The 22,226-nt window shown below is 40.3% G+C and overlaps 1 long non-coding RNA gene across 1 annotated transcript; it reads right to left on the bottom strand.

Annotated features, from left to right (window-relative positions):
- Positions 1–359: 359 nt before the first annotated feature.
- LOC122704391 lies at positions 360–14,293 on the bottom strand. Its single transcript, XR_006343851.1, has 4 exons — positions 14,126–14,293; positions 10,532–10,691; positions 3,890–4,017; positions 360–3,033 (listed from the first exon to the last, which is right to left on the bottom strand). It is a non-coding gene; the product is annotated as an uncharacterized LOC122704391 (long non-coding RNA).
- Between the last annotated feature and the right edge of the window lie 7,933 nt (positions 14,294–22,226).

Here is a 22,226-nt window from a genome sequence, read left to right as displayed (position 1 = left end):
GTCTTCCCTTCCTTTATCTATAGAAATGTTGACCCCAATGATCTCTTTATTGTCAGTGTTCGTTAGGCGTGGGAGGTGTACTATGCATCCTGTTTAAAGTTGAGGGGACAGCTGGAATGTTTGTCATGACAATCAAAGAAGGAATTGGCAGTATCACTGAAGCACAAATTCTGACTGACAAAGAGCCAACAGGGGTCATCTCTCACTTTCTTTTTCTCTTTTTTAAACCTACTTGGTTTTGTTTATTTTTCATTACCCAATAATACATGATTATCATAGTATTGTGAAAATTTCCAAAAAATAAGGGTTAAGCCAACATCTCTCTGGTATCTGTCCCCCTCCTCTGAGTCAGTCTGCAGACAGTGTATGGTCGTCTAGACTGTAGACTGTCTGTCTGGTGGCATTTTTCTCTGACACAAATGGTACCCAGTGCACAAACTGTCTTACAACTTGCCTTCTTCCCCCTTAATTACATGTCTTCAAAGTCTTTTTATTAAGTGTTTTATTAAGTGATTTTTTTACATGAAACAAGCCAGTGAACTCTTAGGGGTGGGGGCTTTACTCATCTCTGCCAAATGCCACGCTGTACTTGCGGTTCTGTCTGAAATTCCCAATTCTGGGCTCCTGCTTTTTCCCATCTGATGGTTACAACACTCACTTTGCAGTGTCTCTGGGCTCCTGCCTGTCTGCTGTGGCCACGTGAAGGAAGCAGAGTCGTCTTACTGTAATTATTTGAGGTCTGGGCAGTTTTCTGTGCATCAAATCCAGTAACACAAAACAGAAGAAAACCATTATGCCCCAAACCCAGCTATTTACTCTCCCACACAGCGTTTTCTGGGAAAGGGAGCCTGCAGTCATTTGGGAAAGACTCAGCATCTTCAGCAGGGTCCCCTAGCTGTGATACCCAGCAAGAACCAACCTCTGGCAGATGGGACTTTTTTCCAGGAACACCAGCCCAGTAATTAGAGCCACACAGATCCCAAATCCATTTTACCAGCTCTAGAACCTTGGGTTAGATACTTATGTGGACACCTCATCTTTTCATTTAGAAAATGGATGCAGTAAAAATTGTAGCTATTTTTGTGGGAGGCTTATGAAGGGTAAGTGAGGGAATGCATGACAAGTCCTTAATGCAGGGTCTGGCACATAGAAATTCCTCACAAAATATTAACTGCTGGCTGAGCTCTCCCCTCTCCTTTCTTCTCTTCCGGTTCTCAGTGGATCCAGCCACTCGTGTCTGCCCTGCTTATCACCCTTTCCCTGTTCAGGCAAACTCACAATAGCTGGGACCCTGCCTGCTGCCCCAGTCTGGCCCTTTCCCTGGAGGAGTACCCCTGGGATCTGCAGTCACCCAGCTTTTCTACAAACCCCAGAACTAGTTACTACAGAGCCTCGCTCAACCCCGAGCCCAGCTGAAGCTTGTCTTCACTCCTTCATGGGTTTATTGTTCATTCTTTAAATAGAAATGTGTGTTAGCACCTACTCTGTGCCAAGCACTGTGAGAGGTGATGGGGCGGAAAGAGACACAGTCCCAGCTCTGAAGGAAGCCCAGCCTACTGGGGGTTAGAAATCCATCAACTGGCCATTACAATGCAGGGTGACAGATACATGCTCTGGTGGGAAGGCATGTCCAGGATGCCTCAAAAAAGGACATGCATACCAGCCTTGGGTGCTTTCTCCACTTTCTAAGATCTCCTCTAACTCTCCCTTCCAGACCTCCTACTGAATTTTTTTTGTCACCAGTTACATTTTTAATTTCCAAGTCTCCTTCCTAGTTCTGATTATTCTTTTTTCACAGTCGTTCTTTAAAAATGAGTAGGAATCAGCCAGAAATGTGCAGTTGGACCAGGACAGATTCTAACAACCTGAGCAAGGAGCCTGGTTATGAAGATCCAGCCTCTCAAGGTCAGGCTGTCTGTAAGATCCAAGGAGATATATGGCCACGTTGATAAATGCAGTCAATCCCGTCTTCATGCATTCCACCCAGTCCCTTCACTGCTCCAGTGCTAGCATAGTCTGCTGTTGCGGGTTATGGTTTGGGTGGTGAGGGCATGGTCTGTGCTTTCAAGAATTCACTGATGAATGGAAGAGAGAGCCCAGGAAGAGTTGCAACACCAAAGCTTAAGTGCTATGTTCACAGGTGAATGAAATTGATTAGGAAAACATGGAGGAAGAGACTGGGCCGGTGAAGGGGGCAGTGGGCACAGCAGAAGAGATGATTTTATTGCTGAGTCTTAAAGGATAAGAAGTATACCCTGTTTAGAGCAGGGCCTGAGGAAGTGGCAAAGGGGGAATAGCATTCTTGGCAGAGAGAAAGACGTGTATTAAATCAAAGTTGTAGTTAAGAGCTTATGGCTCTTGAGACTGGTGAGAAGGTCTCTGACTGGAACCCAGGGTTCAGTGAGTGTGGGAGGATGGATGGGGAGAGGACACTGGGAGGAGATGAGGCTCTGGAGAGGTCGGTGAGTCTGGATGTACAGAACCACACCTGTCATGTTAAGAAACTTGTTGTTTGTGGGTCTTAAGCACTTATCATGGACCCTTCTGAAAACATGATGAAAATTATAGACTTTCTCACCCCTGAAAAATGCACACACACACGAGCTTAAAGGATCTGAAAATCATTCTTATCCTTCAACTTTGGTTGTGGGGAAGCCCCAGACACTTTTAAACAGGACTGTCCTATTCAGATGCACGATTGAGTTCTGACTCTTCCATTTCCAGCTGGGTGTGGCAATTGTGTCCTCTCTGGTGCCAGCTGCCCACCCCTGCAGCCCCCCTTGAATTGCAGCAGCAGTTGAGATGGATGGTTCTGTACAAGCTCAGACATGTCCTCACAGTGGCATTTGTGGCCCCAGTGACCTCTACAAGGCAGATCCTGACCTAGGGACCTAGGGGAGAGGGGTGTCCTTGCATAAATGCCCCAGCTTCCCTTTGTCCAGGTCACTATCCTTCCAACCACTTTCTGTCTTCCAGAAAATTCCAGAGTATCTCATAAGCTAATTTGATACATCCATCCCATTCTCTTTATACCTAAAAAAAAAAAACAAAAAAACTTTAATGTGTTGTGGTTATCAAGAGGGAAAAGAAGTAAGTGCTTGTACTCAGTTGGCAACGACCAATGAGACATCTGTTTAAAATTTTTTGTACTACTTAGAGTAGAAAGTTTAAAATATAAGCTTTTAAAATAAATGTTTAAATTTAAAACAAATATCAAATTGAGGTTAAACATTGAAATAAATTCTGGAGAAGGAAATGGCAACCCAGTTCAGTATTCTTGCCTGGAAATTCCCGTGGACAGAGGAGCCTGGCATGCTCCAGACCCATGGGGTTGAAAAAGAGTTGGATATGACTTAGCAACTAAACAACAACAAATTGAAATAAATTAGAACCAAAATGGCTAAAATCAATAAAACTGGAGTTAAAGATGAAAACATTTAAAAATCACTTTTCATTGACCAAATAATAATGCCATGTGCCCAGTGTTCCATTATAACATTCTCTACAAAAGGCGAAATATTCAGAGTATGTGCTATGATCCTAGTTTATGTAAAAAGGCAAAAAGTGCTGAGTCCTAGTTTTGAAAAAATGTATCCTCCTCCTCCTGGTCCCAGTATTCAGGATGGTTCAACACTCTGCAGGACTAGAGGGCCAAAGGCTTCCAAGTTAGCTCAGGGGTTTGTCTTTTTAGTGGTCAAGTCATTGAAAAGAAAACTGAGGAAAACAGTTCATGGCTATGACCTTGACTTCTCTGTTAACCTAAAAGAAAGTTGTGCCATTGTGTAGAAAGAAGTTCCCAAATCCTCTGGCTTGCCTAAATACAGACATATAGGAGAAATTGGATTTGGGGATTGAAGGTAGGAGAAGGTGCCGGAACAAATCAACTTACTGAGAAGAATTCTGCTGCTTCTTGGTTCTGTGATATAGGAAACTTGCTTCTTGTGGTCTCTGAGCAGGATGTCCAGAGTCTGTCGTAGACAGGAATCTCTTGGGAGAGGACCAAAAGGGAGAAGGAGGCTAGGGAGGGGCAAAAAAGAAAACATAAATGGGAAATTTAAAGAACTTTTAAAATTTAAATTTTCTTAAAAGCATTGTAAGGTCTTTGTTTCCATTGTTGTTCTCTTTCTCTCTGTCTCTCTTTTTTTGCTTTGTCTAGTTTTACCAGAATTTCCCATACAAATGTATAGGATGACCTTGTAAAGGGAAATCCAGCACTAGGAAGAGAGAGCTGCTGAAACATCTCATCAGTTTATGGTAGGGTCTCAGTGCCTTCTTCTGTGGCTTTTGAGCAGGTTGAAATCACTAACGTAGCATTAAAGAAGACAAATACTTTGGTCCCTCTGCTAGAGAGTCTGATTTAGGCTTGAGTGTGACCAGGACATCAGTATCTTGAAGATCTTTCCACGTGATCTAAAGTGCAGCCAAGGTTGAGAACTCCTGTTTTCACTTACCATCTCATACATATTATGAAAAACCTGGGTTTCTAGTTAAAATGCAGATTTGAATTCACTAGGTCTGGGGTAGGGTTTAAGAGTCTGTTTTTCTAACAAGCTCCCAGGTGATGTAGATGCTGCTGGTCTGAAGACAATACTTTGAGAAAGATGGACGAGAGATCTCTGAGGTCCTACTGAGCTATTATTCTACCAAGTTGCTGGATTTCATGCTTTTAAATATCACTCGGTTAGGACTCAAACAATTCTGATTATTATGGCATAATTAGTTGATGGACTATTATGCAGCCTTGAAAAGTTACAATTATATAGTAATAATGAAGGAATGTTTTTGTCATAATGGAAATGAAAAAATTATGGCAGATTAAAATTTTATATGCTCACAAATATGTCAAACAAATAAAAGTTGCATCATTGTCAAAATGTGGTTCTTCCCACTAAAACATTCTGTTTCTCTGTGAAAATATCATCTTCATGTCTGTTGAATAACTCAGGGAGCATCTCAAATTGTAAGTAGTCATGTGAGACAGGAGAACAATGACTCAGGAAAGTACAAGGACAAATTTATGTGTAATCTCACCAGGTAACTAGCTATCTATGTGACCTTGGGCACATTGCTTAAATGCAGTGAGGCTTCATTTTTCTCTTTTGTAAATGGATATTAATATAAAAACCTAGTTCATGGAGTATCATGAAGATGAAATGAGACAGCAGGTCCTCAGTAAGTGATGACTCACGTCTAAGCGTCTTGATTTGCTCATCAGGCAATGAGAGAGCAGACTAGAAAATCTCTAAGATTCCTCAAACTCTGACTCATGAGAGTGGAGGGCTTTGGTTTTGGAAGATTTATGGAAACAAGATTACTTGGAATTGCTCTGGATATCCAATAAGTTCTTATAGTTTTTAGCACTGTACTAGGCAGCCCAGACAAAAAGTGAATAACTTGGAGGAGCTCACAGTGAAACAATTCAATACAATATGATGTATGCCCTAATAGAGGCATATACAAAGTGCTTTGAGCATCTCAAAGTGGATGTAGAAGAGATGATGATAACGTAGTTCTTGAAAGGCAAAGGAAAGAAAAAGCGTTCAAGCAGAGAGAAGCTCATGTTCAAAGACTTGGAGGCATGAGAGCAGATTGTATGTCTGGCGTGGCTGCAGTGTATATGTGTGGGGAGGGGGTTGGGATATAAAGATGAAACCTGGATTAAGACAGTTTATGGAGCACACTGTTAGCTACAGTGATGACTTTGTAACTTACTCTTTGAACTAGGAAGTAATGTAGTCAGATTTCTGATTTTAAAATGAACTCTGCATTGAGGGAGATGATCTTGAAAAATGGAGGCAGGTGGGAGATTATGACAATAATCCAGGCAAAGGTGACAAAAAAACAAAAAAAGGTGTTTTAGAAAGATCAACAGGCCTTAATAGTTGCTTTCAGTGCTGGTGTGGGCAGGAAATGAGAAGAATTCAAAGATACCTGTGACCCAGATAGAAAATCAAAAGGGCAAGGTTGGTGGGAAAAGTGCTACAACAGACCTTTTTAGTTGGAAAATCCAGGAAGATAATGCAGATTTGTGAACATGTGTCCCTCTAAGACTGGAGGAAGAGAGATTACAGAATCTGTGTACCAATGGTGAAGTGATGGGTGCATCAATATTTGTTTCTGGAAACATCGTCAGTGTTAGAGGTTTCCACAGCAGCCTGTTTCCAGTGTGGGCCAAAGACACCCTCACAAGCATCAGAGCACCCAGTGCTGGGCTGTTTGCTGAGATAGAATCTGCAGGATGAGAGATGAGCATTTATATCTCAAGTCTCTCTTTGCTCTAAGAAAAAGAGCTCTTTAAAAACTGATGAAATCTATAGGCACAGTACCATCCAATAGACATATAAAATGAGCTAGTAGGTAGTCTTGGTCTTTCTAGTGACTATGTTAAAAATTATAAAAATGAGCAGGTAAGATTAATTATTTTTTTAATGGGATACATACAAATATTATAATTTTAACATTAATCAATGAAATAGTTATTAGTGAAATATTTTGCATTCTTTTTATAACTCTACATCTTCAAAATCTAGGAAGGATTTTTCTTGAGTTATTTAATTTATTTATTTATTTATGCCTGTGCTGGGTCTTCATTGCTGCATGGGCTTTTCTCTAGTTGCAGCCAGAGCAGGGGCTACTCTGTAGTTGTGGTATGCGAGCTTTTCATTGTGGTGACTTCTCTTGTTGCTTAGCATGGGCTCTAGGGCACAACGGCTTCAGTAGTTGTAGCACGTGGGCTCAGTAGTTGTAGCTCCCAAGCTCTAGAGCACAGACTTGATAGTTGTGATGCAATGGGCTTAGTTGCTCTGTGGTGTGTGGGATCTTCCCCGACCAGGGATCAAACCTATGTCTCCCGCATTGATAGGTGGATTCTTTACCAATGAGCCACTAGGGAGGCCCTCCAGTAGGGATCTGAACACAGCACATTTCAACTGAAGCTATAATATATCAGGGACTCAAAAGCCACGCAGTAGTGGCTACTGCATTAGACTGTGTAGTTAAAAATACCTCCCACTCCTTTGTTCTGAAAAAAACACATACACACAAAATTTTTTTAGAATTTCTAAGGATGCTTATATCTCCTAAAGCATATCTATACTTGATTAAGAACTCATGTTTTTCAGGTCTTTGGGCTTTTTGAGACTGATTCTGAAAATAGATGGCTTTCTTCAATATTGTGAGGTTGATTTTAAATATTCTAGTCATGTAGACTATAAAGAAAGGTACAGTGAAAAGTGAAATGAAAGTCGCTTAGTAGTGTCTGACTCTTTGTGACCCCATGGACTATACAGTACATAGAAGTCTCCAGGCCAGAATACTGGGATGGGTAGCCTTTCCCTTCTCCAGGGGATCTTCCCAACCCAAGGATTGAACCCAGGTCTCCTGCATTGCAGGCAGATTCTTTACCAACTGAGCCACAGGGGAAGCCAGTACAGAGTGATAAGAATTCATTCTTGCACATTAAAAAAGGATTAGATAAAGCTTTTTGTTTCATAGTTCTATAGTGGACTATCTACTCTAAAAGGTGGGTTTTTCATTTTCACAGGACACATTGTTGGTTACAGTCTTGACTTATTAACTCCGAGAATACCATTTCTAGGCTGGACAGAAACAAAAAGTTAAATGCAACATTTTCTAGGTGGATCATTTTAAACACGCTTTTAAATTCAGTGAATTTAAAAAATTGGTTTAGGTGGTTTCCTTTCCACTCGTCATGGTTGTAGACATATCTCAGAGAAATGGCCTGAGGCATCGCTCCTTTTCCAAACTCCTAGGTACCATTGCTTTAAAGCAGCACTCTTATAAAGAAGACTTCTTTCTGAGTCTCAGGCAGAAGTATTTTTAGAGAAATCATCACGTTGTATTTGAAAGAATGACCCTTCCTGTAATTGGCCTGTTGGGATGATTTGGTTGTGGTCTCACATAATTATAGACCCGTGCCAACGGTCTGAGGGCCATCAGCATATTTCCAAGACCTCTAAATCAAGGGTATTTGGTTAATTGCTCACAGGTGTTTTCCTGTGCTTATGAATACACGCAGTCTATGAATTTTACAAAACTTGGCAGAAGGAAGGGCCATGCAGCCAAGGAGTTTCTTAGATTTACTCAGCTAATTAATCAGGCAGGGTAGGGATTTGGCTATTCTGTTGAGGGAGCTAAGCGTTCGGAGTCCGACTGAGGAGTAACCTGTTCTTTTGAAGGAGAGTTTAAGAAGAAAACAAAAGGAAATAGGAAAACTTCAGTAAGCGGCTGCCGGCAGAGCTCAGCATGGTGACGCACCCTGCTCTGGCAGTTTGGCACAGCAGGGTCAGCTCTGCCTCTGCAAAGACGTGGTGCTGGCTTCTAAAATAAAGCAACTGTGTCAGGGTGTGAATTTTAACTTCTAAAACTGTGTCTAAAGTACAAGCCACTGTGTTGACTCTTCTTCCTTCTGGTTACCCAAGGTCATTATTGCTTGGGTAATGGCCTTGAAAAGTGTGGAAATTCTGAGCAGAGGATTCCTATATCATATTTGTTTAGAAATTCATCCTGAACAAGTAAATATGACAGTACTCTATGGCATAATGTGAAATCCAAAAGAATGTCTCAATAATTGCTGTAAGTCCTTTCTATGACAGTCATTCATGGGAAAAATGTGTGGGGGCCTGGTTAGATGAAATTTATCTCCAGCTAGCCAGACCACATCATTCTGCCCAAGAAACTAGATAGAAACTAGTTTTGCATTTCTCTTCAACAATCATAGGTGAATTCCTACAAAAAAGCCAGGAAAGCCAGATACTAATGTTAAGAAAGATGAAAAGGACATGGTTTCTGTCCTCAAGGCAGTTAGTTACATTTGAAGGGAAAGAAGAGAAAAATGTTTCAGAGGGTCAATTGAATGTACTACATACTATGGAAGAATCTCTATCCAGCGAGCGAATCTGGGACCCTTTTGTGGAGGGTGTGGCAACTGTGTCCAATTATGAAAGATAAGTAAGAGTACAGCTGAGAAAGTTTGGTATTCAGGGAGAATATTACAATAAAACAAAGAATGCACCTCATACCTGTCAGAATGGCCATCATTAAAAAATCTACAAACAAAAAATGTTGCAGAGGGTGTGGAGACCCTCTTGCACTGTTGGTGGAAATGCAAATTGATACAGCCACTATGGAGAACAGAAGGGAGATTCCTTAAAAAACTAGGATTAAAACTACCATATGACCTAATAATCCCACTACTGAGCATATACCCTAAGGAAACCATAATTGAAAGACACATGTCCCCACTGTTCATTTTAGCACTATTTACAATAGCTAGGACATGGAAGCAACCTAGATAGCCATTCACAAATGAATGGATAAAGAAGTTGTGGTACATATACACAAGGAAACACTATTCAGTCATAAAAAGAAATGAATTTGATTCAGTTCTGGTAAGGTGGATGAACCTAGAGCCTATTACACAGAGTGAAGTAAATAAGAAAGACAAATATCATATATTAATATATATATGTATGAAATCTATAAAGATGGTGCTGATGAACCTATCTGCAGGGCAGCAATGGAGACTCACGCATACAGAACAGACTTGTGGACACGGCAGGGAGGGGAGGAGAGGGTGGGACAGATTGAGAGAGCAGCATTGAAACATACACATTGCCTTATGTAAAGTTAGATAGCCAATGGAAATTTACTATATGACGCAGGGAGCGCAAATCTGGTGCTCTGTGATAACCTAGAGGATGGGGTGGGAGGTGGGAGGGAGGTTCAGGAGGGAGAAGACATATGTGTACCTATGGCTGATTCATGTTCATATATGGCAGAAGTCAACAAAATATTATAAAGCAATCACCCTCCAAGTAAAAATTAATTAAAGACTACAAAGAACTTAGTGGAGAGTGGATAGATGTGAGGCTGAATACAGAGAGATAACAAGCTCCATGGACACCTTTTCAAAGACGAGGTGGGCTTAATCTTGCTTATAATCTAAAGGGGAAGATCCAGTAGAGGGGAAGAGATACAAGCAGGTCTTGGAAGTTCTTGGAAGTTACGTGTATAAAGGACATAGTTGTTCTGAAATAGAGGGGTGGCTCAACTACTGTGACCAGAGAGAAAGACAGCAGGGTGGGGATGCATGCAGAAAAGCTTGTGAGCAGATAAGGAATTTGAGATGTTGGTGCTTAACTGCCTCAATTTTCTGATGAAATTGGAAAGTTCTCTGCTTTAAAGCAATGGTTCTAATCCTTGGCTGTACACTGGAATCATCTGGGGAGCTTTAAAAGCAAAACAAAGCAAAACTGATGCTTGAATCCCCTGCCAGAGTGTCTAATATAATTGGCCTGAGATGCAGCCTAGGCACCAGGATTTTTAAAAGGTCCTGGGGTGATTTTACTGGGTTGCCAAAATTGAGAACTCCTGGCTTAGACTAGAGTAAGGGGGCCAAGGAAAGTAGTGAAGAGGTCTAGAACAGCTGTTAAGGTCTGGAAAAGGGAGTTGAGGAGAAGCAAAATAATTGTGAGGCAATCTTAAAGCCAGGTGAATCTTAATATCTTACCTTGTGAGAGTCCCAATCTTCACCGGCTGATTTCTTCCCCCAGTGGCAGAGTTATGCTACCCAATTAGGCTGGTTGTGGGGCTGGTTCTGAGATGGGCTTTACACAGGCTCCAGGCAACAGAAAAAGGGATCAGGTCATTTTCTGTAGTCTAGGATGGGCCTGGGGGAAAGTGAGGCAAGGAACAGCTCAGCCCAATTCCACCATAATCCTCTATCTCTACTAGTTGACATTCTTATGAGCAGGAATTTGGACCAAAAAATTAAAAACCAAGTAAACAACTCCACTGGAAGAAGCCGGGGGACCAAACACTCCAGGACATATATAACTAATTGCTGAATAACCTAGAGGTGAGTGTACACATTGACTATAAATATATATGCGACTGCATGTCAGGAACTCATTTCATGCCCATCACTCTTTGAAAATCCCCTTTCATGCCCATGAAATAAAAAGTCAGGACATGGGTGCTGGTGGGTCAGGCTCTCCCATTTGTCACAGAAAGCTTATCCCAAGTCACAGGAGAGCTGTATGCCAGCCCCCTTATTTCCCCTGGGGATGAGCAGCATTGCTCTCATGAGAGCAGTGACCTATTATTGAACCGTTTTGCATGTACACAGTGAGTCATTGTTCTGGCAGAATTCCCCGCTCTCCACACACATTTTTACCCACCTTTGGAATGTGGGAACACTGACCATGTATATAATAGCCTGGCAGAAAAGTGACTCTGTTAGAGGTTTTCCTACTAAACAGCCGGAGGGGAAGCCAGGAACAGGAGAAGGGATGGGAGGGGTGGGGGGGGCGGGTAGGGAGAGCCAGGTCAAGAGGTATAGAAAGAAATTTCAAGAGGAACCAGAAATCATGCTCCCTGCAGTGTTTCTCACCATAGGAACACACTGACTGGGTAAAACTCAATGTCAGCAAGATAAGCAACGTGATTATGTATGTAGAAAGCATTTACCATAATGCGCATATGTATATATTTAAGACTCAGTGAGTTACCTAACATCTAGTTTCTCAAAAAAAGAATATTACCTACCTAACACAGCTGTTACAGGTATTAAATGAGTTAATATTATTGGAACATTCCTGGAACATTGTAAGAGAACAAAAAATGGCAATCATTGCTGTTGTTATTATTATTTTCTATGTATTAGGCAGCTCTGAACTTGAGGACATTGTTAGCTTTCTTATTTTTTTCTTTAAATCTATTTTACTATCTGTAAAAGGGGGATAAAATCATCTGGTTAATAGGTACATAAATTTAAGGGGATTAGAACACTTATGCCCCTAAAACTAAAATAAAACATGCAGTGTACAAATTCATTACATGACAATCCATTTATCCACAAGTAGTTATTAAATATTTATTATATGCCTGCACTGAGCCAGGACATGCATGGTGTCTGCCCACATAGGGCTTATAGTCAGCAGGAGAAGCTAGACTTTACATATGATAGAATAATAAAATGTATATTATATTATATTATAAATGTAAAAATTTATAATTGTGATAAGGTTTTGAAAGAAGAACCAGTTGTTTTGTTTGAGCATTACAACAGGAACTGCATTAGTTTGGGTATAAACCTTTTCTGAGTATGATATTTAGTTAAGACATGCTTGATAAAGAAAGTAGAGATGGAGGGGGAGGGGAGGAGGAGGAAATGTCCCGATCAGTTTACACACCAAAAAAGGACCAAAGGCAGCTAGGGTTTAAGGAGCCAAGTAGCAAGAGATCTAGGCTTACATTAAGGAATTTTAAATAAGAGCACAACTTGTTCCTGTTTTTTTTCTCCAAAGGTCACCCTGGTTGTTTTGAGAACAGATTGGAGAGAGAAGAGGGTGGAGGAGAGAAACCAGGTTGGGGAAAAGAAATGATGGTGGCCTGGGAAAACTGGAGTAGATGGAAATGAGGAGCAGCATAGGCAGAGTCGAAACATATTGTGGAGGTGAAATTGGCAGGACTTGGTGATAGACTTGAGTGTGAAGGGTGAGGGCTGAGAGGTGCCGAGAATGGCTACCAGATTTCTATCCTGAGATGTTGAGAAGATGGTACAACCAGCAATGGAAATGAGGAAGTCTCCTGGATGAACAGGTTTGGTGGGGAATATGATTAGTACGTGTCATTTGTTTTCAAAATCATTTCATTGAAATGCAAATTATTTTAATCCATTGCAATCAGTAAAGAATTATTATAGTACAATTATTAACTTATGTTTTAGAAATTGTAATGTGAATATTATAACTTTTAGTATATAAAGTTGTAATATTAAGGAAATCTGAATGATTCTTGGACTCCATTTGTATAAAGAACTTAAAGGTGAGGTAAAAAATAGAATCAATCATCTGATGACTTAGTACCCCTTGACAATTGTTTTGGCATCATTTAAACTTAAAGATTATAGCTCTGCAAATAAAACCAAAATTTCTCAAGACAGGAGTTCTGTACTAAAACCTCCTAGCCTTGATAATCTATAAAATGAAAAGTCTTCTTATATTTATATTAAAAGATGAATATTCATAATATCAACATGAAAGCTGGGCAAAATGAAGTGAAAGTGAAGCTGCTCAGTCGTGTCCGATTCTTAGCGACCCCATGGACTGCAGCCTACCAGGCTCCTCCCATGGGATTTTCCAGGCAAGAATACTGGAGTGGGTTGCCATTGCCTTCTCCAAAAAAAAAAATGAAGGAGCCCTTAAATTTCATCTATGCACATGAGTCCAAGGCTCAACAAGTGACCAACAGATATCAGTATCTCTTCCATAAGCTGTGGCTGTAGGTGACTGTTTATTAAGTCACAGTTGAGCTTTGAGGCACACGGAGGAAAAAGAGGAGGAGGAAGAGAAAAGAAAGAGAAAAATAAGGAAGACAAGTAGGAGGGAAGGGAGAGGGAGAAACGAAGGCTGGTATAAGTAAGGAGAAAGGGAGGCAAGAAGGAAGAAAGAAGGAATGAATGAAGGAAAGAAAATGAAGGGGGAGAAGGAATGAATGAAAAAAAGAAGAGAAAATCCAGACTTTTACTTCTAATGAATCTGAGGCCAATACGTAAAGGAAAAAATTCCATTTGGAAGAGTTGTCATAAATATGACAAGAAAGATTTCTTCCCCAATACTCCATAAAATAGACCTCCCTACCATCCACCACCTTCAGTAACTACTCTTAAAGCACCAATGACAAATGGAGAGTCAGAGAATATTCCAGACTCAGAGCATAAAGGTTTACAGCTAATGGACAATTTATGACTGGAACTTAGGACGCAGATCAGTCCAGATGTTTGGGGAGTTTATAGTTTCCAACAGCTGGTCCCCTTACCTACCAACATTACACCATCGACTTTGTATACTTTTCGGAATATCTGAAATATCTCATCAGCTGGATTCCACATGTTCTCTTCAGGGATGTAACATTACTCCATGAAAACAAGTTAAAACGTGAAAAGAAAGATGAACTTGAGAAAAATAGATCAAGCTTTTGCTTATGACAGCTGTACTTAATTTGCCCCAGAAGACAAGCAGGTATTTTCCCTGTAGTCAACAGTGTCGCCCATGCCCTTTTCACTTTCAGGGGTGACTGGTGTTCAGGCAGATTAATTCACCTTTACGAGCCTCAGGTCCATCGTTGTAAAACAAAGTGACTGAACGAAATGGGCTCCATGAGATCTCTTCCAGGTCTGTCCTTCAACTTTGACTAGCCTTCCTGGGAGCACTGTGTTTAAACCTCATGGGAATTGGCTTGACTTCTCTGTGGAGGTCATCCAAACCTGATTTCCACTCAGCTTATCCTGTGACTTCTAGTTTTAAGTTGGCCTGGGAACTTCTCCTCTAAAATTTACAACTGGATGAAATAAATCCATCAAGGGCAGCTAATTAGAATGAATATCATTGCCAGCACTAACTTATGAAGGAAGTTCTGTGAGGATAAAGGGAAATGATTCTCCCCAGACACAAGGAAAGTTCCACTGATCTGGCACAAGGGTGGGGATCCGGTGCCAGGAGGTGGGGTAGAGAGGTGATTACTAGGTTATTTTCCTCTGAGAAAGGCACGATTCCAAAGAGGACAGGGATAAAAGAGGCCCTGTGTCCTTGTATGTAGGATGCAGTTAGACTTCAGCAGTCGGATATTTGCCTGGACCCCTGAAGGCAGGGCTTCCCCAGCCAGTGGCGAACAGCCATCATCTTTACTTCCAGGGATGTCACCCTCCCCAGGAAGCCTTGCCCACATCACCAGGCTTTTTCAGGCTGAATTTCTTCAGCGTGCTGAGCAGTGACTGTGCAGCCTCAGCAGGATCCAGCAAGACAAGGTAAGACAGACTCAGGCCACCGCCGCTCCCATCAGTTTCCAAAGGCTCCCACTGAACATGAGTGACCACAGCTGCTATCGGCCAACATCCACAAGCCATGTCTCCAACATGTTGTTGTTGGTTTTGACTTTCCCAGAGACAGTTCCCAAGTAAGAAGCAGTAAATTCAGGGAGAAGCAGGATCTGGGCCAGCTGACTTACCAGTTTGCTGATAGAATCAACTTTGCTGCAATGGGGCTTTCACATTGCCACATTCCACTGCTATAGTATAATTACTTTAAACACAGAGTGGCATCTAACCACGCCACTGTTTACGTGCCCAAATCAGCACTCAGAGGACACTTTTTGATGTTACCTCGACATCACATGTGACTTTGGCAGGGAAAATAAGCCTGGTTTTTTGTGCTTGACGTCTGATTCAGAGGCTCTGAAGTGGTGTGTTGGATCCGGTAGCCTGCCCACCACAGAGCTGTGTTATCGCCCTCACTGGTTCAGCCTGCAAACCAGCTCCATGTGGGGGCGGAGCTTTCCTGCCTGGTTTTCCTCCTTGTCTTTCTCTAATAGTGAGGAACTGACACAGCGTGATCCACCAAGGCCAAGCTATTTCCGGATAACACTTCCTTAACTCCACCAGTACATTCAGATGCAGTGTTTCACCCAAAGGCCAGACACCCAGCTGATCTTTTTAACTAGGCCTGACTGTCTTACTGCTCCACCCTGTAGGCTGTTGAACATGGGCAGATCTTCATGAAAGCATAACAGAGAGAACTAAAGCTACTGGATTAGATAGTATTACTTACAGATTCTTGGATATCTAAATGAAAGAGGGCTTACACATCTTTGACAAATGTTTTTAAGTCTTAATTTATATAATACCAAAGCAATGGCTTTTAAGAAGATAGAAAATACACAATAGGAACCTTCCTTACAGCTCACAATAAGTAGGTCAATGTGATTGTCATTGCTTAGTTGCTAAGTCGTGTATGACCATTTTGCAATTGTTGTCTGACCCTTTTGCAACCCCATGGACTGTAGTCCACCAGGATCCCATATCCATGGGATTTCCCAGGCAAGAATACTGGAATGGGTTGTCGTTTCCTTCTCCAGGGGGTCTTCCCGATTCAGGGATCCAACCAACGTCTCTTACATTGCAGGAGGATTCTTTACCTCTGAGCCCGGGGAAGCCCAGGTCAATGTGATTACCCCCACTTTGAGACTGGGAAACAGATTCTACCAGACCTACTTGGGGCAGAAAGGCAATGAAGATGCTAAAGTAAGAATTGAAAGCCCCCACCTGGGACCAGCTTATGTGGCCACAGAAGTTTCCAACATAAATCGGGTGACCATACACTTTATCAGGCAAACCAGGACTGTTTTTTCAGAATGGAAAGGAAATTATCAAAATTTAAACATGGACCCATGTCTTATACCACTCACAGAAATTAACTTGAAATGGATTAAAAACTTAAATGTAAAATCTAAAACCAGGAAACTCCAGAAGAAAACATAGGAGCAAAACTCCTTGACATGCATCTTGATAATGATGTTTTGGATTTGACACCTGAAACATAGGCAATAAAATATAAAATAAACAAGTGGGACCACATCAAACTAAACAGTTTCTGCACAGCCATCAATAAAATGAAAACACAACCTAAAAAATGGGGAAAATATTTGAAGACCATTTATCTTTTAAAAGGTTAATATCCAATGCATATAAAGAACTCAAAACCCTGAATAACTCAATTAAACAACAGGGAAAGGACCTGATTAAACTTTTCTCCAAAGAAGACATATGGAAGGTCAACAGGTGCATGAAAAGTTGCTCAGCATCAGTGGTCATCGGGGAAATGCAAATTAAAACCACAGAAGCATCATCTCACATCTGTTAGAATGATCATCATCAAAAAGACAAGACAAGACATAACAAGTGTTGATGTGGATGTGGAGGAAAGGAAACCCTTGTGCACTGATGGTGCACTATGTAAAGTGGTATAGCCACTCTGGAAAATAGCATGGAGGATCCTGAGAAAATTAAAAATAGAACTTCCATATATGATTCCCTAGTTTCCCTTCTGGGAATATATCTAAATGTAACAAAAGCACTAACTCAAAAATATATCTGCACCACCATGTTCATAGTAGCATTACTTACAGTAGCCAAGACACGGAAACAAGCTAAGTGTCCATTGACAGATGAATAGCTACAGAAGTTGTGATGTATATATATATATATACTATGGTATATTACTCAGCTATAAAAATTGAAGAAAACCCAATGTTTGTGACAACATAGAAGGACCTTGAAGGCATTATGCTAAGTGAAATAAGTCATACAGAGAAAGACAAATACTATATGATCTCACTTGTATGTTGAATCTGAAAATGGCAACATTAACAACAAATCAGACTCATAGACAGATCAGACTTGTGGTTACTAGAGGTAAGAGAGGGATTGGGAGAGGGGAAATTGGAGGAAGGTGGTTAAAAGATACAAATGTCCACTTATAAGATGAGAGAGTTTAATACTTAGGATGTAATGTACAACATGACTATCAGAAACACTGCTGCCTGATGTTTAAAAAAGTTGTTATAAAAAGATCCTAAGCGTTCTTATCACAAGAAGGTTTTTCTTTTTTTCCTTTATTCTTTTCTTGCTGCTTTTTATTGTAGCTAGAGGAGAAGATGGTTACCTATTGTGGTAATCATTTCACAACTTATGTAAATCAAACTATCAGGCTGTAAGCCTTATACAGAGATGTATGTCAATTATTTCTCAATGAAACTGGGAAAAAGACTTAAACAAGAATAACAGGCATAACCTGAGGCTTTCTGGCAAACCAGGACACACATCCAAATCACCCTCCAGCATCTCTGTCAGTGGTACTGCGTCTGGGTGAACCATGAATCCAATGAAGCATAAGTTTCAGGCTGCTCTCTTGCACCTTTATATGCTGGGAGGAAAGCAGGCTTGTAGTGTTACAGGTTGAAGGGAAAGCCAAACACAAGCAGAGGGCATCTGTATGGAAGCAATGTTGGTAACTCACCTAAGGATATTTTAGGAAAAGTCCCAGATCCCCAAGGCTTCAGATACCTATTAGGATTTCTTTCCTAAATAATTATGTATTTTTGTGTTTAATATTGGGCTTCCCTGATAGCTTAGCTGGTAAAGAATCTGCTTGCAATGCAGGACCCCAGTTCGATTCCTGGGTTGGGAAGATCCACTGGAGAAGTGATAGGCTACCCACTCCAGTATTCTTGGGCTTCCCTTGTGGATCAGCTGGTAAAGAATCTGCCAGCAATGCAGGAAACCTGGGTTTGATCCCTGGGTTGGGAATATCCCCTGGAGAAGGGAAAAGCTACCCACTCCAGTATTCTGGCCTGGAGAATTCCATGGACTGTATAGTCCATGGGGTCACAAAGAGTTGGACACGACTGAATGACTTTCATGCATAATTTTTTTTCTTCTTGAGGATCCTTCTTTCCACCCCTCACCTCTACCCAAGTTATCTAAGCCTCAGGTTTCATATTTAGTACCAAGGGCACCTGCTAAGGTGGTGCAGTCTTGGGAGAGAAGTAGGGATCAACAGCATCCCACAGGGTACAATCCCCTGAATAATATTCCATTGTATGTGTGTGTGTGTATATATGTATATATATATGCACCACAACTTCTTTATCTGTTCATCTATCAATGGACACTTAGGTTTGTTTCCATGTCTTAGCTACTATAATCATGCTGCTATGAACCTGGTGGTATAGATATGTCTCACTATGATTATATATATATTTCTTTTCCCTATGTTTCTTCTGATTTTTGCTTTATGTAATTTTGTTTCTTTGTTGTTAGGTGTCTAATGGTTTATGATGTCTATCTTCTTTGTGAATTGTACTTTTGTGAACACCTGGAGAGCAAGATCCATGCCTTACTTTGGAATATTGTCCTTTCCTGAGAGAGGACATTTCTCTGAGAATATTTTATCAAGTGCAGAAAAAATAAGAATGGGAGCATCTTGGATAATGTCATTAATAATTTAAATATAATAGATTTCTATTTACATTGATTTATATTATTCTTATATCCTACACAAATATACTTAAAATTTTGTATCTCATATGTTGTTAGTAGATGTCCCTAAGACATTTAGAAAAACTGGCAAAAAGATAAAGAGCTCTGTATTTTTAAAACCATCTGCTCGGCACTGCTTAGCCAGTGAGTGCAAGCAGAGTCCAAGGCTTCTTCCATCCAGCCCCAAGAGCCCAGAGGGATGTTTTTCACTTGCCCTTCTAAACTGCGGCACTGAGATAGCTAAACATTAGCACCAAATATTTTATGCTCAACAAATTAGTAAAATGAATTTTTTAAGTCCAAATTAGAGCCAAGGGGGCTTGGGAAATTTGTCTGGACGGCTATCTTGCTTTGTCAAAAGCTCACTTACAGGATTGTTCACCCTAACCTCGCACAAATTAAAAACTTTGTAATTAAAACATTAGAAAGTTTTCAAGTTGTCCAGGTAGCAGGAAAATCGTAATGACAATAATTATATTGTATCTAGAAACTGTGCTTGAAGACTATACAGTTAACGCTCTGTCTTCCTGTTACACTAAAAGATGTCAACATTGTCATAATTTAAAAATTACATTATTTACTGCCCACCCTTATTCTAACATAGTATGAGCTGTAAAATAGGTATAGGGATGCAGCAGTGAAGCAGGGCAGTCTAGGGGCACTTTCATTACTAAAATCAGTAATGGGAAAATATCCTATGTCCAACAATCTGCATACTTAGAATTGGGTGAATTTGCTTGTGTGTTGGGGGAAGTGGTGATACAATTTTTTCCCCTTTAGCAGAAACTGATTCAGAAGGGGTTCAGTAATTTCTACTGTTGCATTTCAGAGACGAAATGACTGAAAATGAAAACAGAACCCAGAAATTCTGACTTCTAAACCTATATTTGTCCCATGACCCTTCTGGGATTCCCCTTACTTTTTTTTTTTTTCTGAATGGGGGCAAAAAATAGACATATTTCTACTTATGACAGGAAGCCATGCCTTGGATAACTATTCCCTTGACCCAGACTGGAATGTAACTTCTTCAGTTTTATAACAAGCTGCCATAGGATAAATCACTATAGTGTTAGAATCCTTTTGCTCCCTAGCACAAATTCCATCACACCAACCAGGCTGGTGTCCTTGCTGTTCTGGGACTCAGCATGCTCATTCCTTGTTCCAGGAATGGTCTTCCCTCTCTTCTCTGCTCATCCAACCTGTATCTTCTATCAGATTCACTGAGGCCTCACTTCATATAAGGAGGGTACTCCCCTTCTCATCAGCTCATAACTGGGCCCCTCTCTGAATTCCTCTAGCACTTACTCTCTACGTCATTCTTCTTAGAACTTCATTCTCTTCTCTTTTTATCTTCACTGAACTGTGAATGCCTGGAGAGTAAGGTCCATGCCTTACTTTGAAATACTGTCCTTTCCTATATTCACTAGGCATTAAATAGGCAAGTTACAAATGGCTGTTCAATCAGCCCCCAGAATCATCTTATCCTTAGTGGTACTCCAAAGCTTGATGAAGAGTGAGAGAGCATGATGGGAAGCACATGAATTTTGAGTCAGACAGAATTTTTAAATCTCTCTTTGTCCTAGTTTTGTCTTTTTTCTGCTGTAAATAGGAATAAGAAGACCTAACTTAAAAAAAAAAAAAAGAAGACCTAACTTGCCAAGTTGTCCAGATTAGAAATAATGTGAAATGTCAATTACACTGCCTTCTGTATAGTGGGCTGTTATAAGTGGAAGCTGTTATTAGTTATATAATAAGACCTGGGAAAAAATGATTTTATTTTGTATTCATTTGCCAAACAGATGAGTTTTGAGATTACTCTCATCAAAGGAAAATAAAAATTATTTGGCAATATTATTTGAACTCTTGATTAGAGAAGTGTGGAGGGAAAATGGGAAAGATTTTGGGCTGTGTGAATGTTTTTTTTACTTACTTACTTACTTACAACATCAGGCTCAGAACTGGGGTTTTCTGCATTGAACATACCAGCAGTCACATCTTCAGAATGAAAGGTTTTAAAGCATGTTCCTCTGCAAATCATTTCACTCTGCTCTCAGGATTTGTCAGGCTTCTCTGCTACTCTTGCCTAATGTCAAATTAAGAAGATAAACAATTTTCAAACATACCAAGGGAATATTTTAAAGGAATTTTGTATATAATGATTTCTCTTTAGCCAAATGAATAGTTTTAATTATTTAAAATATGTGCATAGATCACCATGTGAGAATGTTCTTGATCCATAATCTCCTGTCTTTTCCTCAGTGGAACAGATGCCAAAATCTTTGCATTGACTGTAAAGCAAACAAAGTTGCTACTTAATTAGCTGTAGTGACCTGGTAGCCTGAACACAAATGGTCCTTTTATTTTCAGCCACTCCAGTGATTTCCAGCAGATGAAGAGCCTGAAACATTCTGGCTGCCTGGAGAACCTATAACTGAAAGTCAGGTGAGTACCCTCTAAAAGAAGAGAGTCCTCTTCAAGAGAGCCTTATAACCTGATGAGCAATTTATAAAACACTGAAGAGGAGGCCCACAAGCCTCAAAGACAGAAATCTATGAAGAACTGACTTGATGCCTATTCTTGGGTGAGTCATATGCCCTTGTCCCCTTTTGGCTCCTCCATTTGTAAAAATGAGGGTGATGTTTTTATGAGATATTATCATGAGGTCTATTTAGATGTGTGGCATAGTGACTGAGGACACTGGCTTGGAGTTGGAAAGACCTGAACTTAAATCCTTGGTTTATTACTTATCAATGGTCACTTTGAGCAGAAAACCTCTTTTTATCTTATTTTGTTGTTTGTAAAATTGGGGTAGTTATTGTTCCTATATAATGGGGTCATTATGAAGATTAAATAAGGTGTCTGGAATATCACAATAACTCAATAATTATTAGCTATTATTTATAGAGTACCCTAAGCTTCTTATAGAAAAAAGCCCGTATAATTCAAAATCCAAAGTATTCTATTGGCAGATAGGTTTGGGAACTCATTTTCAGTTTTAAGTAGATTTAAATAGGCTTCCACTTTCAATGAGCACTATATGCCAAATTACCTCAATTTTCTGTGTGAAATTCACACATTTTCCGGTTATTTTTTATATGCTTGTAGAATTACAACCATCAGGATTATGTGATTATGTGTCACATTCATCTGCGTAACATTGCTCCCTCTCTCGTGATAATTTCCCTGTGAAATACTAGGACTAGATGAAGTAAAGGGGGGAATTATTAAATTATCAAGCCCTGAGCTAGTCAAACTTGACTGTTCTTTGAGATTCTCACCCACATTCATTTTCAATAATGTAATTTCAAATTAATGATCTTAGCTTCTT

This window comes from Cervus elaphus, chromosome 12 (assembly GCF_910594005.1).
Source record: "Cervus elaphus chromosome 12, mCerEla1.1, whole genome shotgun sequence".
Lineage (NCBI taxonomy): Eukaryota > Metazoa > Chordata > Mammalia > Artiodactyla > Cervidae > Cervus > Cervus elaphus.
Note: the sequence above shows the minus strand (reverse complement) of the source record. Positions and strands in the feature narration are given on the sequence as shown.